The sequence below is a fragment of the Cardiocondyla obscurior genome, linkage group LG01 (genome assembly GCF_019399895.1).
Source record: "Cardiocondyla obscurior isolate alpha-2009 linkage group LG01, Cobs3.1, whole genome shotgun sequence".
Classification (NCBI taxonomy): Eukaryota; Metazoa; Arthropoda; class Insecta; order Hymenoptera; family Formicidae; genus Cardiocondyla; species Cardiocondyla obscurior.
The window spans coordinates 7,895,494-7,911,978 of record NC_091864.1 but is presented as its reverse complement, the minus strand read 5'-3'; the positions used below and the strand labels follow the sequence as shown (position 1 = coordinate 7,911,978).

Sequence of the window (16,485 nt, the reverse complement as noted above, 5' to 3'; positions counted from 1 at the left end):
GTGAAAGAAATGGGGAGGGAAAAAAAAAAAATAAAACGCATGCACGGCGAAGCCCCTCTTTTATTATACGCTGTTTCTAAATTATTTGTCTAAATAAATTATGTGCTTGTGGCATTATAAGATTTGCTGGGAGGTTAAAAAAAGAGGAACTTCCCGCGGCAACAAACACGTAACGCGATAATAAACTCACGGCATTAAGAGAAGTCGCTAATTAACATTGTACTTCCATCGTGCACACAACTATATTGGTTTTTTCTTTTAGCTGTAGGGTGCGATCCCAAGATTCCCGGCGGTAAAAAACTTTAAATGTCCAAATGTCTCCCCTTAGCATCTCAATTTGCACGATTTGCTCGGATAATGTTAATTCGCAGCGCCCACGACGAGGAAATAGTAGCCGTTTACGTTTGTGTAAATGAAATGGAGCAGTTTAATAGAGAAAAGAAGTAATAAAATAATATCTGCATTCAAAAATCAATTTAGCCCGTACACTCGTACTGTGTCATATGCCGTTACCTATTCCGGTTCACGTTCGATTTTTTATTTGACAATTTAATCTTTTTAAATCGTTCGGAAAAAATATTTCTTTTTTCTCTTTTTTTTTTTTTTGCCTGATGACGCAGAAAAATTGCTTTGTCACAGTCGCATCGATCATCGCGAAAACAACAACGGCGGGATTAACAGCGCGAAATTTTAATCCGTTGTTTCAATTTGTCGGAACAGCTATTACGAAGCTCTTAATTCTAATTAAACATATATACAGGGTGTTTCATCACGAGCCAGCGTACGAGACGCGAACAACGACTTGACTTTTCGTGACGCGAATGCTCGGGGTAATTCAACGTATTTTCTAATTTATTCCTCTGGAGCATTAAATCCACCTTGATCACGCGAATCCGTGCGTTTTTTTCCCCCCTTTTTTTTTCGTTTACAGCGCCCCAGAAAAGTCACACCACTCTCGCGGTTTTTTCGCTAATTAATACTCCTTAGTTCCCCTACCTCGTAAATATGATTGACGGCCGCCCATTTCAGCGACTATGACACCTCAAGTTCGTTAATTATCGTATTTCCAGTCATCAGTAGAACGTCGCTGTATCGAAAGTGCGACATAACCCATCCTTTTTTTTGGCAAGAATTTCAAAGGCGTTTTTCACTTACATCCCCTGGCTATTTGAAAGTTATCTAGCTGGTCAGGGCGCTTTCACAATTTTTGTTACGAGAATATTTCAAGTAATTATAATATCGTTGATTTCGTTAAAATAAATTATAAAGAAAAGCCGACATTGAGCGAGTGACTTATCGCGAGACTTGAAAGCGAGTACATCTTCGACGAGTTCAACTTTTGATATTATAGATACGGAAAAGTCTATTTTCCGCCGCCGTTAATTCGCAGCATCGTTATCGCGTGCAAAGTCCTTAGACGTTTCGACGATAAAATTTCAATGCCCGTCGCGTCACCTTCAACCTTCGCTAAAAATTCGATACCCGTCCAGCTAAATAGATTTAACCGAGGTAAAAGGTACGATATACATATACCGACCGTATACAAACCCGAGGAAAGACAAAGAAATATCGAGGCTACTCTCCCTTCCATTCGAAATCGAAAGGTCGCGAGTTAATGAACTGCGCGAGGAAGACTTACCGTCAGCGTATAAGCGATTCCAGGATATCGGCGGATATTGCCGCCTTTCGCGACGCACGAAGCGTATCCCTTCGAAGATTCCGGAAAGAAAAAGAGGAGCGATAATGTTCACTCAGGCGGAGGTTAATCGTCCTCAGAAGTCCTCTTCGAGCGCGAGAGCTCTATCGCGAACCCTTGCGAAGGAAGCGACGGTCGCAGAAAGTGGTCCAGAGGGATGAGACGACCCGGGGAGGCCGTCGGTGCTGACAGAAACCAGCCGATCGCTCACGAGAAGCTGTCGCTCGTCCGTGATATCTTTGCTGCCGCGAGATCGTCGCCGTTGACGCGGGCCCTTTCACGACACATGGAACGCAAGCTGCGAACGTACGTACCGCTCGCAAGCTCGCAGGTCACTGCTGTGACAAGCTCGGTCCCCTTGCGGCTCGCGCACCCTCGCGCGCAATTCGCGAGCGCATATTATTCTCACCTCGTCGTCCTGCGGACATCACGGCGACGCGTGCAATTTTATGCCACCGAGCTGCGAGGCTCGAGCGCGTTGCTTTTTGCGTATTGCATATTCGCGCGCTATCGATCGAGGCGTCTCGGTGGTGGCCGATAAAGGGCCGCAGCTGCACGGAGAAAGAGAGAGAGAGAGAGATAGATATATATGTGTGTATATATATATATATATATATATATATATATATATATATATATATACATATACACACGTATATATACGTGAGAGAGCACTCGGCCGCGTTTAACCCATTACCCCGTCCGGTTGCATTACCCGTTCGTGCTTAAAGTTTAAGCGTGAGCTTAGAGCATCGGGATCGACGGATACTTGTACACGGTCGCGAACGAATTTAATATACAACTAGGTTTAAGATCTCGACTCGGAGCAACAGGCCCGCTGAATCGATCCGGATATATCGTATTTTTCTTCTTCGCGCCTCTTTTTCTTTTATTTTCTTATCTTTTTTTAGCGGTTGAACACGCTGGAACGACGGAACTGCTTATTTACGTAACAACGATAGAGGAATGTGATTCAAAAGCGCGTGGTTTCCTTTCCTCGTGTATCGGCGTGTATCGCGGAGACGTGTAAAAATAGATTGACACAATGGCTGGAGCTGCTTGCTGATGTAATCATTATCGCGGCATAAATAGATAATCTATCGTAATAAATCAATTTCTAAAGTCGCGTTACCAAGTCCCTCCCGGAAGTTTCCGCAGCAGCCCGGCATTTTCCTATCCGAGTAATTTCCATTCGATTTTCTCCCCGCGAAGAGAGTTAATCTCGAGTTTAATTACCGCGGTGCTCAGTATTACAAAAACTGTCAGCAGTTTACCTGGATCATGCCCGTCGCGATTTCATAACATTTCGTGCAGATCGATAATTTAATTCGACTGCAAGCGATATTTTGTACTCGGAGGAACTTTTTTCATTTCAAAATGCAAAGTTCAAAGTTCGTAATTTGAAGAGAGAAGGAGAAAAAAAAATTATCTGCAAATTATTAAAAGAAAAACTCGTCAGAAGATGTTGAATTTTAAATCCGAAGGTAAATATAAGGCAGCGTGTAATTTTTTTTTCTTTTTTCTAAATAATAAATGTGAACATGGAAAATTGCTTTATTGCAAGTTTTTCCTTTGCACGTCACATTTCATTCGTTTCTAAAACTTCACGTGACCCTCGTATAATTTATTTTGATAAAACTTTTACCCGCCGGTTTACGAAATGTTTGAAATTCTTCCAAATCGTCGGTCTGCGTGAGCAGAAAGTCTGATACAACTTCGATTTTTTTTTTCTGTTTTTTTCATATTTATTCCTCGCTCCCTTTACGTGCCAAATGTATTAAGATTGATTTCGAGACGTTCTCGTTGATTCACCAACGCGATAATCACTTGCTAATTTTGGGAACAATCAAGAAAACAAAATTAGGAAAAAAAAAATCAAGGGTTTTCCCGCTATTTTCCCTAAAACCCTTCGAGAATTCATCGGACACACACGACGGTCCCTTCTCGGCACTTCAACCCGGTTGTGTTAGTAGCTCCCGGTTCACCCTCCTTCTCCCTTCTCTGGTACGCCATTCTAGTATCCCTCACTAATTAGTCTTACACTCGCGTCCTCGTAGGGAAAAGGGCCTGTACTTTAGAACGTCGCGGCTTAAACGTCAACGCGCGTTTTTCCCTCCCGAGTGGTTTTCACGTTTCACGTTTCTCTCTCTTTCGTAAATTTTTATTTGTTCCGCGGCCCTTCGCAATATTTTGCGACACCGAGACTGCCATTTCGAGCTGATAGCGCTAATATATCGAGTGTGACATGATTCTTACACGCGTTGTCCACTATCTCGCCTTTCGTATCTCCTTCGCCGACCGATGGGGAGGGTGCGTGCTCGATCAAAGAGGACGGAACGAGAACGCACGCGAGTCTCTCCTCCTGTTCACCAGCCTCCTCGTGATTTTTTTTTCCTCCTTTCGTTTTCGCTCCGCGTCCCTCGATCGGCACCTCGTCGACCGTAATAAACAATAGGCGACGCGGCGAGGATCGATTCGCCGACGGAGGAGAAATATCGGAACAAAGAAGAGGGAAAGGAGCAGACGGAATGCTCCCTCGCGGAAATGCGTCAGGAAAACCGGGAGAGATAGGTCGGGAAGCGGGACGGATCGACGGGTAGCTGGCTCGCAACAGGCTTCCCCGTCCACCGACGCGAAGGAACGCAGGCACCTTGGGCGCACGTCGAGATCGCGACTTCCGTCGGACGCGCGGCAGAGAGCTTCTTAAAAATCTTCTCCCTTTTTTTTACTTTTTCTTTTCCCCCGTTTTACGCGTACGAAACGGCGCGTTTCCCAGCGTGCACGAGTGCGGCGGAGGTACTAGATAGAGCAAGGCGAGAGCGGCGGAGCGAGGTCTCTCTCCCCGAGACTGATCCTGCGTGTTGAACGTGCGGCCTCCACCACCAGCGCGTCCCCACCGCCGTAAAGCTCCTCATGGCCTCCACCGTTTCCTCCTCCTTTCCAATCGCCCCCCTGCTATTCTCCGTCGGCGGGTTCTCTTAGCTCGCGAAGCCTCCCGTCGCGTATATAAGTCTGTGTGTGCTTTTCTCCTCTTCGTTCGGTCCGCCGGTTTCCCGTTCGCTTCCGTCCCTATCGCACCCCCGCGGTTATCTTCCGCCGCTCTCCCGGCGTTCCTCCTTCCGTTCTCCACAACCTTCCCCGGTTTCGCATCCGACACCATCGGCGCGCCGACGGCGTCTCGTCTGCTTTAACGTTTCCACCGTTGTCGTACGCGCGAAGATCACTGCTTTAGAAACCGCCGCACGCGTCGGTTACGAGAGCGCGAGGTCGTTTGAGGATTACATCTCGCGGTGACGTATACCACTACGGCGAGAATTGCCGCGAATTACGAGGAACAGATGTTGCGCTAGATATCCTGTACACGACCCGCCGGAGTGTCTCGTGATGGCGCCTCATGAATGATCGCACAACTGTCTCTTATCGGCGCGTTAAAATAAAAAGATTACCTCGAGTGTTCTCACGTCTCCGTAAATTTTCCACGTTTTTATCTCTGATCGTAAACAGAATATTGAAAAAACAAAAAGGAACAAAAAATGCAGAACTTATATCGTTGTATTGAATTATTGCGTTACTAAAAAAAGAATAATTTTAAATATAATAGTTATAATAACTAGAAATAATGGGCTGTCTTCTGTCACGCGAGCAATTTTAAAAGTAGCCTTGGTCTCTGAGTTCCGCGCAATTTAAATAATACACGACACACCACCGAGTTCGCGATAGATTTTTTTTTTTCCCTCAATATTCTTATATTCGTTTTGTAAATCAAATGTTTGTTTTGTAACTGTATACCTTCTCGATATAATTTCTATTACGGTTTTACTTCGCCATGTGTGACGGTACGTCGCGCACAAAGCGACGTCGCCTCGATTCGAGTTCCGCACGCGTCACGTTTCGTTACATAACATCAAAAGTCGAATTGTCTGGCGCAATATCAATTCCCATGCAAATATATATCTGTCTCGCCCCATCCAAAATCGATTATCAATATACGCCGCGCATACGATTTCGTGCGGCGAGCCAAATCGCTGTGCCGGCGCGTTCTGCATCGGGTCAACAAGGCCGAAAACAAATTTCGAATGATAGCTAGAGTCCGAGTCATCGTGTGATGTAATTAATAATACCGGTTAGCGCTTTGGTGAGGTCTGGACGCAATGTGGGCTTGCACCGCAATCGGGCCGCAACTGCGGAGAGAAAGCCAGCTAGAACAGCAAGCCCTACCCTTCACTATCATTTATCGCGAAATAAAAAATTTTAATTAAAAATTTTTAATTAAATTAAAAAATTAAATAAAAAAAAAAAGAAGGAAAAGAGAGTTGATCATAAACGATCACAAGCTCTTTTTTAACGAATTGATAATCGATAACGATTCACAAACAAGGCTGGTTTAACAGCCGTAATAAGATAAATAATCGAAAAGAAATTTAAATTAATTCGCTGTTTGGAACATTTGTAAATTTTTATTTTCAATTAATTAAAAGCCGTCGCGGAGCCAGCTTTAAAATTGATATGACTCAACCTTATTCCGTCCTGCGACCGATCCGTCTATCTATTCATAACCCGCTTGCCAAAAAATTGGAGCGCGCATCGAATGTTCTTGCCGAGTGGCCTTTTAATTTTCTGCACCAGCGATTGCCAATCGTACGAGAGAAAAGTAGAGAGTCCGCGCCATGTCGTGCGTGAATTCGTACTGCAGGAGAATGTGACTCGCCATTGTGCTGATAAGGATTCCTCTTTGACACGCTCTTATTTGGCGTCAACTTGTACAAGGAAAAAAAAAGGAAAAAAAAAAATATTTTTTTGCCAATTACGCGAAGAGATACATAGCAATATTTAGCGAAGTAATATGCATGTCGTATCTATCGTGCGTGAAATATAAACGGCGTAATTGTTCGCAGCTTTGCAACACACTGCCATTTATACCGCGCAATCGATTGTGTCGGAATTTTCAGCGTAACAAATAATTCACACGACAATTGGATAAATATAGAAGATAGTTCCGATATATGGAATACTGTTAACGTTATTACTAAATCGACAGAAATAAAAGGGGGGAGGGGGGGGGAGAAAAGAAAAAGAAAAGAAGGAACGAAACTGACGAGACTTTTCCCGGCAAGAAAATTTTCTTCGTGAAATAATTGATAAAACCTTTCCATTCTGTCCTATTTAAAAAAAAAAAAAAAACTGGCGTTAAGAATAAAATCGAAATTATTATTGCTTCTTATATTATTCCCGTTTAAAACCGACGCTGATTAGATATCTCTCGCTTGGTTTGCTTCACGCCAAGCAAAAGTCAACGTCGGCTGCTAAGTCGGAGATTTGAGATTTAATTTAATTTGCAACTAAGATTTATGGAAAGATATTAAAAAAAAAACGTGAAGCGTGCGCAAAGTTTCGAAATTCGGTATCGGTTCAATTTACAATTAATATTCAGTATATAAAATTATTTTATAACGCGCTGAATTGTGCAGAGGTGAGGGAGAGAGGTAGCCCCCCCTCACCGGGGGGGAAAGGGGTGAGGATAAGCGGCGTACGTGCCGCGCGCGAGCTACGTTCCCCCACTACCCCCACTCTCGCTCTATCCTTCTCAAACGGTCGAACGGAACGTACGTACGCAGCACGTGCTCCGTACGTATTAAAGATCCACGCGTAATCGACGGGCCAGGAGCATATAATCAGGCGTGAACAACCTTCCCTCATTAACAGTGCGTACCGGCGACTACATATTTTCGATACAAAGTAAGTGAAAACCACGTGCATACGTATATATTAATTCCGTGTCCCGTTGCCGTAAACGAAGCGTCGACGAGTACAATCGGGCTCGAGGGAAGAGGGTTTAGGTCGAAGAGTCCGCGACAGATTCGGTGGATAGAAAGATTCATTTGTGGTGTAGGAATGCGAAGCGTGAAAAATTCTATTAGCGTATTTTTGTAGTTGCGTAGTGACCAAGGGTAGTAGAGGTCGGTTGCGCGCTCGGCGTACACACCTCGCGCGGTGATCACGTACAACGTAGGTATATGCCGGTGCGTAAGTAAATATATTATCTGATGCGAACGGATTTTCGCAATCGATAACGTGTACGTGTCCGAGTATCTGTGTAGCGAATATTTCACACGGAATAGTTGTAATTACTTGTAACGCCGCAGTACATTTAATTTTTGTCATTTTTACTAATCGAATATAACTTTCTGTTTCAGATAAAAATCGAGAAGAAGACCTTCGTCGAAGGAGCCCCAGCCTAACATCCTGATTGAAGTGGCCAGTTCTGAGAGGAGGAGGAGAGCCTAGGAAGGGCATCGGGCACCGGCGGAGCAACCCATTGGTAAGAATCAATTATTTTTTATGCTGCCGTTTTTAAAACTTAATTTTGTGATATTTAATTAAAAAATTAAAGGCGCGTAAAATCTCTTTTTTTATTTTTAAATAATTATTCAGATTATATATTGAGAATAATTATCTACAATTTAATTTTTTTCATTTATTTGTTACAGATCATCTTTACCAGCACTCCGCCGCCAGCATACGTAGGTCGCATGTTTTTTTTTATAGTATCTATTTTAATTATAAGCATTTCGGGTGGGCCAAAATTTGTATACTTATACCCGCGGCACAATTATATTAGTACATAATATAAAATAAATATTTAATAAAATAAAATATTAATACATCGCGCCGGTGATTTAAAGTAAAAAAAAACTTATAAAATAATATAAATAAAATAAAAAAAGAATTTGGTTAATTTTTATATTTTGTCCTAATTTGAATTTCACATGTCGATGTAAATTCCATACATTCGTATAGAATTTACGTTGATACTATTACAGCTCAACACTTCTTTGGATTTTTATCTGAGCGAAACAAGAATTCTGCTTAGATAAAAATCCGAAGGAGAGAAGTATCGTACGCCGAAATTATACAAATACGAACCGGAGTTCGTCGGTCGCTTCAGGAATTCGGCAAAGTATATCGGGGCGTTATTCTTTCATATAAAAATTTTAAAACGGGAGTGCCATGGACTATCGCGCGAAAGTGTTAAATAAAAAAATTAATTCTCGCGACAATTAATTAATCGGGCGCGTTCGCGAGTTTCCAGTGCGCGGAAGGATGGCTCGTCACGTCCCATCTGAGAGGATGAGCAGGCCCACCAGGAGGCATCATGCATCGGCGGAGCAACTTATAGGTGAGAATTAATTCTCTTTTATAAAATCTTTATAAAAAAAAAAAAACTTTTACCTTTTTTTTTATTAATTTTATTAATAAATATACTGTCATATCTACATTAATTATTTTTTTTTATGTTACAGTCACCGGCAGAATTCTTCAACTCCGCTGAAGCTCATGCAGATTGGTGAGTCGCATGACTTTTTTTTCGTAGTTTTATAATTGGGGTCCCTGAAACAACAGCGCGCGCATAACGTGCGCATAAATTCTCCTAGTATTAAATAAAAAAATTAAAAAAAAGCATACTTTAATTTCAAACATACGTGTAATATGTTATACTAAAATAAATTTTCAATAAATATCTTCAATATATTTAAATATAAATTATATTTGAAAATAGAAATGTATTTTTAGAATATCCTTTCGTACGATATACGTATAAATTTCCACAAAACGAAAACCGAGACGTTAAAATATACTTTCTGAGCGAAGAAACGAAGCTCGCCCATAACTCCTCTAAACCTTTTCCCTTTTATAGTTCGTTATCGCAATTGGCAAACGCGGACGTAGATAAAGACAAAGAAATTGTTTTATATAAATGTCTCCCTTCCCCTCCCCCAAGATATAAACATCGTCGGGGAACAAATAGAATAAAATCATCGACCTGCGACATTTCCATCGTTATATCACACCGGGCGGAATTCACCGTAGACTTTTCTGTATCGTTGAGAAATAAGGGAAAAGAAAGAAAATCAGCAAGAAGCCATACATGCTCTACGCACACGAGCACAGACGAAAGTTTTCATTCCCGTGCGATTCGTTCTCGTGTGTACTTTTCCCAGCGGAAAACAACGAAAGAGACAAAAAAAAATCCCTTCTACGCGAAAGAATGTTGCCGCTAAGTACACAAAACAATTTTAAAGGGATATCGTTCGACCGAGCGTCCACGTTTAGTTTAAAAAACACAGAAACGTAAAAAAAAAAATATTTGTACAATTAAATCTTTAATTATTGCCATTGAGCGAATAAATTAAATTCCTTAAACAATTCTCGTACAAAAATATGGTAGCTGTATCAAAATCGTTCCGACTAAATGATACGTGCAGTTAGCGTAGGGACTGTGTTCCTTAGTTCACGTAGGAAGAGAAAAAAATAGAAATGCCGAAAGAGACGAGAGGTGCATACCACGAGGAAACTTCCCGGTAAGTGCACGATACGATTTAAAAGAAGTGACACGGTTTCGCGGCGAGCGCCCGTCGCGCCGTTGAATTTAAAGCACCGCGGGTTAGATCTATCCGCGTGGGAAAAATGAGGCTGAGAAAGCCGATTATTTCTAAGGACGCCGTAAAGGGAAGTTTTTCGAGATAACGAAAACCTTTTTCATAGATTACAATCGGAACGGCGGACCAGAGAGAGAGTAAAATAATGATATCATCGGCTGCGAAAAAAAATAATATAAAATATATATATATATATATATATATATATATATATATATATATATAAAAGAAATAAAAATAATAATAATAAGAATAAAATTTAACGAAGGTACCGTTAAGGAAAAGTATTCAACGTTGCTGAGTTCCAACAGTTCTGAAAGTTTACTTTCTTTATTTAAGAAGTTAGTTTCCGACAGTAGCAACGAATTTGAGAAATGTATTATACGTCTTTTACCGCTTTTAGCTTAACCCTTCGTATACCATATGTTACCGCACATTTGCTTGTACGGCGTACCACTAAAGTAAATTGCGTTTATAAACTTCGTGCTTTGAACCACTGACTTCTCTGACATTATCATATATCGTTGGTGCTTTACAGACCCTAACATCAGAACGCAGAAATAAAAATTTCATACAAACTCGTGCGTCGTTTCAAAATTAATTATTGTTCCGCGTTGGTTTAATTTTCCTTTTTAAATGTTTAATTTAAATAAAAAAAAAAAGAATTTTTCCCGCACAACTTGTCGACAAACGTCAAAATAATTAAATGCGTGTAAAGAACTCTCGTGAATTTTAAAACACTACTTCCGCAAAAATAACGAGGAAGAGACGAATAAAAAAAAATTAATATTGTCATTTAACGCAAAGGTAATATTATGTCTCGCATACAAATTAAATTGCACGCGAAAATTGAATTATTTCAAAATGATAATTAAATTATTTAATCAAAAATGTTAATAGCTATTGGAAAACGCAAGTAATTAAATTTGGAAAATATTTGTTTTGCGCTCGTTTTAAATCCAGGTTAAAATATATTTTTATTTCCGTAAGAGTTTGGTGTAACTTCGAATTGTCTATTTCGAAAAGGAAATGTACATCAATATTTCAGCGAAATGGGTCACTATAAAACGACAGCTTTTTTTTCTATAGAACAAGTAATAAAAAAAAGATAGATAAATCATGTTTGCATATATCGCCACAATTCACAATGACGGAGAACTGAAAATTACAAAAATTGAAATGTGCTATAAAAAAAAAGAAAAAAAAAGATTTGTCTGCCGCGCAAAATCATCGTTTGTTATTCGTACTGCGATTCAAAATGCACAATTTATTCAAATATGCGGTCCAAGCCGATAAAACAATCGCAGCAGTAAAAGCATTTAGATGTGACGACATTCGAAATGCTATCGCAAATTATTCGTAGAAATTTAAATCAGCGATTATCATCGAAAAGAAGCTCGTTGCAAATTAATCTTAAAAAAAAAAAAAAAAAAAAAAAAGTCTTCTAAGATCAACGTTTGTAATCGTTCTTAAATTTAACTTTTCCGGGCGCGATTAATACAATTTACCAATTGATTTTTATAACGTTACGAGAAAAATCGAATTATTCAGGAATTTACGTGCGAATAGATTTTTTTTCCACGGCCGAAATAAAGTTTTGAGAAGTATTAAAATATACAGGAAACGGTTGTTTTACGAAGGAGATCCGCTGGGTATCGCAAGAGTTGAATTTATTTGCTTGTTCGCGTATTTCAGTCAACGGAAAAACAGCAAGCAATCTCGCGCGAAGCTATAGTGCAAGACCCGCATTTCTGAAGTGCTCACACGTAAAGCTGCACCGAGAACCTCTAGAAAATCCACCTTTCCTTCACCCCGAAGAACGTTTCTAACATCTTGTTCTTAAAACATAGCCTTTAGTCAGTTTACTGTCCGGAACAAAATCGAAATTTTCTTTTTAGCTGCATGTTATAACAACGATGGAAATTCGTAATAACGGCGAAGTATTCTTACGTACACGCGGTGCTGAGAATGCACGTGGATAAAGTTCGATACATGAAATATTCTTTATAAGGAAAAAACATAAAATCGTCCCTTCGCTCAAGGATCCACCGTCTTAAAACACAAATCCGAAGAGATACTCGAGATATACTTTTAAAACGTGATTTATCTAGTAATTCAAATTTGTTTAAAATTTCTTTCTTTCCGCGCTCCGGACTTCAGTCCCTTCCACGATTAACGATCTGTACGCAATATTTCAATAAGTTAAAAAAAAAGAAAAGTAAAGCTGCAGTTCTATATGCCGCCAGCAGTGATATCGTTGATACGTAACAGAACAAGAATTACTCTGACAAACGGGGTAATGCTTACCCTGATCTAGGATAATAAATGAATTATTCATCGTGAGATTTGCCGATGACAGATCTGTTCTGACGGTAAGAAATGCTCGGGGTGATTTGCATTATAACACGGTAACACGAGCCGCAGTCGCTCTAGTTAAAGCTTTAAATATACCAGCCGAAATAGCGTGCGATTACGTACGACGCATACTTAATTTTTGTATATGTATAACCGCGATCATTATTGCACGCCGCGCACGTTGCGGATATGTTAATGATAATGCCGAGAAATATAAGTATGACCTTTGCATTTCTCTCGAGCTGAAATGTATGAACAGCTCGAGATATCTTAATTACTTTCGCGATACGTCTCGATAATAAAAGAAAAAAAAAGGAATTGTATAAAATAATAAAAATAATACGCGGAAGCTTATAATGCGTTAAGAACTTTTTGTATCTTTTTATTTTATTTTATTTTATTTTTCTTTTTAATTATTTTTGTTGCGTTTATGTCGAAAAAAAATATTTCCGCGAACAGAAAAACATTTAAATACCTTTTCAATTCTTTTAATTTGGAGGTACGCTGAAGTCATATTGGTTCATGGTTTAATTTATCGCGTTGTGCGGCCGCGAATAAAAAAAAAATTTCCGTTTTGTACGACGACAAAGGTTGCCGGAGGTTGCGCGTGAGCAAATTCGATATGCACCTTAATTGTGGCCGTAAAGCTACGTTCTAACGAAAAAACGTCGCGCACTATGACCTTTTAAATTTTTCAATCTGAAAATAAAATCCGCAGGTTAATCTGCACCGTCTCTGTACGCAGATAGGAAAGTTACAACGTCGTTCGAGAACGGCCGTGCGATAACACGGAGCGTAGAAACGAAAGTTTAACCCGAAGTAACTTAATAGCTCCCATAATTAAAACTAATCGCGGAATTATTTCCTATCAGTTACCCGCTGCTTTGGGAATTTATAAAAGATAAATAACGTGGCGGCGAGGAGGTTCGCAATTGTACCTCCGGCTAGCAGTAGAGACAGTTTTAAAAGGTCGCGTTCCCTTCGAATTACAAAATATTACGAAACTACCTATGCATATAAACTCGCGCGCTCGAAAACAAATAAATCTTTCCTCTCTTCCTTTTCTTTTTTTCTTTTTTTAAAATTTTTTATTAAAATAAAAAAGATTCAATTCGTTAAACTAAATACCAAATAACATATTTTTTTGAATATACAATACGTACGATTTCAATTGGATTTGCTTTGCTTAAAAAATAAAAAAAAAGAAAGCAAAGCAAAGTTATATTCGTTTTCACTGTCGAACGGTTTTGTGAACTGCTTTCACATAGTGATTCATGACACGGGAAATCGATACCGATCTTGCTCCGCCAAAAGTTTATCAATATTTCTTTCGGGTGCCATCAAGCGTAATCACAGGTTGAATATTTCATAAAGCGAAAGCGCGACGGTGTAAGCCGTTGTTCCTCCGTACCAAATAAATTTTTCTGTCATCGCGTTCGTTACATATCAGTTAGCGTCTCGGATTAAATCACCGTCTACTATTTTTCTTTCTCTCTCCATTTACGATAGATATTTATTTCGACCGGAACACGCGGTCCCGAGTTTAGCACGGTACGTGCGCGATTTCATTGTAAGTTTCTGACGTCTCTGCGAAGGGGGCGAGTTATCTCGCTTCCACCAAGCAATCCCATTGTCATCTGAGAAATGAAAAACGATTACCTGAATCACGTTTACAAAAGATGGGCCGGAATAAGTACTAGTCGTGTTATCGTGTTAAGTATCAAAGTAAAATAAATGTATAAATTCGAATAAAATGGATAAACGCGGCACTGTTCGAAATTAATGAATTCCCGACAATTTTTCGCGGAACGCATAAACCGAGAAACGGCAGGAATAAAGCGACTTTAAAAATTCGCCGATTCGAAATAAGACATGACGTGTGTGCTTTACGAACGATCGGAGGCACGGCGATGCCAAGTAGAGCGGTATAATAAGAGCATAACAAGAGAGGAGAAACGAAGTGGTTCCTCCTGCCCATCTTGGTGAGTGCCAAGACAGGCGAGATTAATTCGCGAGTCTTTGTATTCCCGGCTGTTATTGTGGGCGTCCTATACGTTAAACCGTGACAGCACAATTTCGCGAAATTCTAATTGCCAAAGAAATCTTTATCTAACATCTTTATCGCCGTCGTTAAACTGCGTAAAGGTAAAATGTACAAGAACAAAGGTCGCGCGCGACTACGCTGTTCTATTATCCCCGCGTTCCTCATCAGTCGTCATATTTTCCCGGAGTCGAATAGATCGCACGAAAATACATATAACGGAGCTGCATATAGGCGATACGCGCCCCGAAAAAGTAATTTCATCTGCGAGAACCGCGAGCATATGTACCTACGTATATTCGAGTTCATAGTTACGCGTGGCGAGCGAGCGAGGGCTAAAAGTCGAAGGAACAAAAAGCCGTGCGTTTACGTTCGAAATAAATAACCACGCGCGACAATCGAATCTTGACGGAGTCGTATAATTGTTTTTTTTTTTAATTTTCCGCAATAGATTCCGACAGCAGATAACTAGCTGTAACTCGCGCGCGTAACTTTGACGAAGGCTCAGACGCCGGCGTTTACGATCCGCCGGGATTCGTAGCGGTAATTTCGGGCGTGACAAAGCCACGGCAGATGCCGCGCACTAGGGCGATGTACTATAGCGATCTGCGTAATTGTTGAGTCGAGGGTTTAGAGATACGGGTTGCAATTGCGGAAACGACGCAGCGCGCGGAAGACACATTAATTACGGGGGCGCGTGCGTGCGCCACGGAAATTAGTAATAGCTCGGCCAGAGGGGAGAAGGAGATGTGTCTCACACCCGGGAGCAATCTCGGATTAACTATTTCTTACAACTGATTGCATTTCCGCGAGATACACCGCGCGTAATTCTCGTCACGTTTCGGAACCGTCGATCCCGGCGATATACGAGACGGTACGTTTGCGCTCGCACTAAAACTGATCTCAATTACGACCTAATTATACCGTTAATCCGCGGCGGCTTAGTTACTTTATTAATAATCACGTTACCGCAAACGGATATAGGCTTGAGCCTTATCTTCCTTATCCCGACTGCAAATACTGGCTTCTGTCGCTACGATTGTTCGACAAATAACGATCGGTGACGATAATCTAATTTTGAAATATGCGGAGCACGGAATGAGCAAATATGATTACCGGATCATTCAAGTTAGGCTCCGAGAGCTGGTAAACGGGAATATAATGCACGAATGGCGGGTGTAATTATAAATGCACGCGAGAAGGAGCGGGAAGATAGATATGGGTGTGGATGTGGGCGCGTATGTGTACGCAAAGTAAGAGGCCTCTTCATTTCGTTTCGAGTTACATCCGAGCTATATCGCGCGCGAAACTTCCAGCGTATGCGCGAGCGATTTATAAGCCACGCGTACGATTCTGATTCGTCTCAATTTCGAACACTCGTACAAAGACGTGTTTCCGGGAGCGCGATATTTCGTTATTAACGTTATAATCGTTGTTATTAGTCTTTATCGGACGGAACGGATTTTTAGGCGCTCAGTAGCCTGTTCGCGTGATAATAAAATTCATTAACGCCGTTCCGCCGACTGCGTTTAAAACGAGGTGTCCTTGTGGCGTGACAATATTGGATGATACCTTCGGGCATTATGATATTGAATTACTAATAACACAATAATAGGCGTCATGATATCTGAACCGTAAAACAGGAGGCACACCAAAATGTTAGAGAAGCTACTTCTTTTCATTTCCCGAAATTAATCGTTTGAAATTAAATGAAAGCTACATTTATATTTATTTACGTTGTTACGTCTTAAAGGCGTTTTAATATTTTTACGATCGTCAGGATTGCTCCTCTCGCCTTCCTCGAGTTCACTTTTATTCGCTTACGCGTCCGGTCGACTTTCCAGTTCCGCTGGAGCGAAAGAAACGCATCGCCGAAAACAATGTGATAGCATTTTAAGCCCGGCAGGTGCGAACGAGTCGTAATTGAACAGAGACGTGCAAGACGATCTTGCTTT

The 16,485-nt window shown here is 40.7% G+C and overlaps 1 protein-coding gene across 2 annotated transcripts in view; it reads right to left on the bottom strand.

Moving 5' to 3' along the window:
* Window positions 1-16,485, bottom strand: part of LOC139108044 (neuronal calcium sensor 2) — a 92,218-nt gene that overhangs the window by 42,039 nt on the left and 33,694 nt on the right. The window contains exons 1-2 of one of the 2 annotated variants that reach the window (XM_070666043.1): window positions 3,953-5,820; window positions 1,640-2,114 (exon numbers count right to left, since the gene is read on the bottom strand). The exons of the other annotated variant lie outside the window; for it this stretch is intronic. The gene's annotated coding sequence lies outside the window, so the exon portion shown is untranslated. Of the gene's footprint in view, window positions 1-1,639; window positions 2,115-3,952; window positions 5,821-16,485 lie in introns of those variants that run through there. 2 annotated transcript variants of the gene reach the window in all.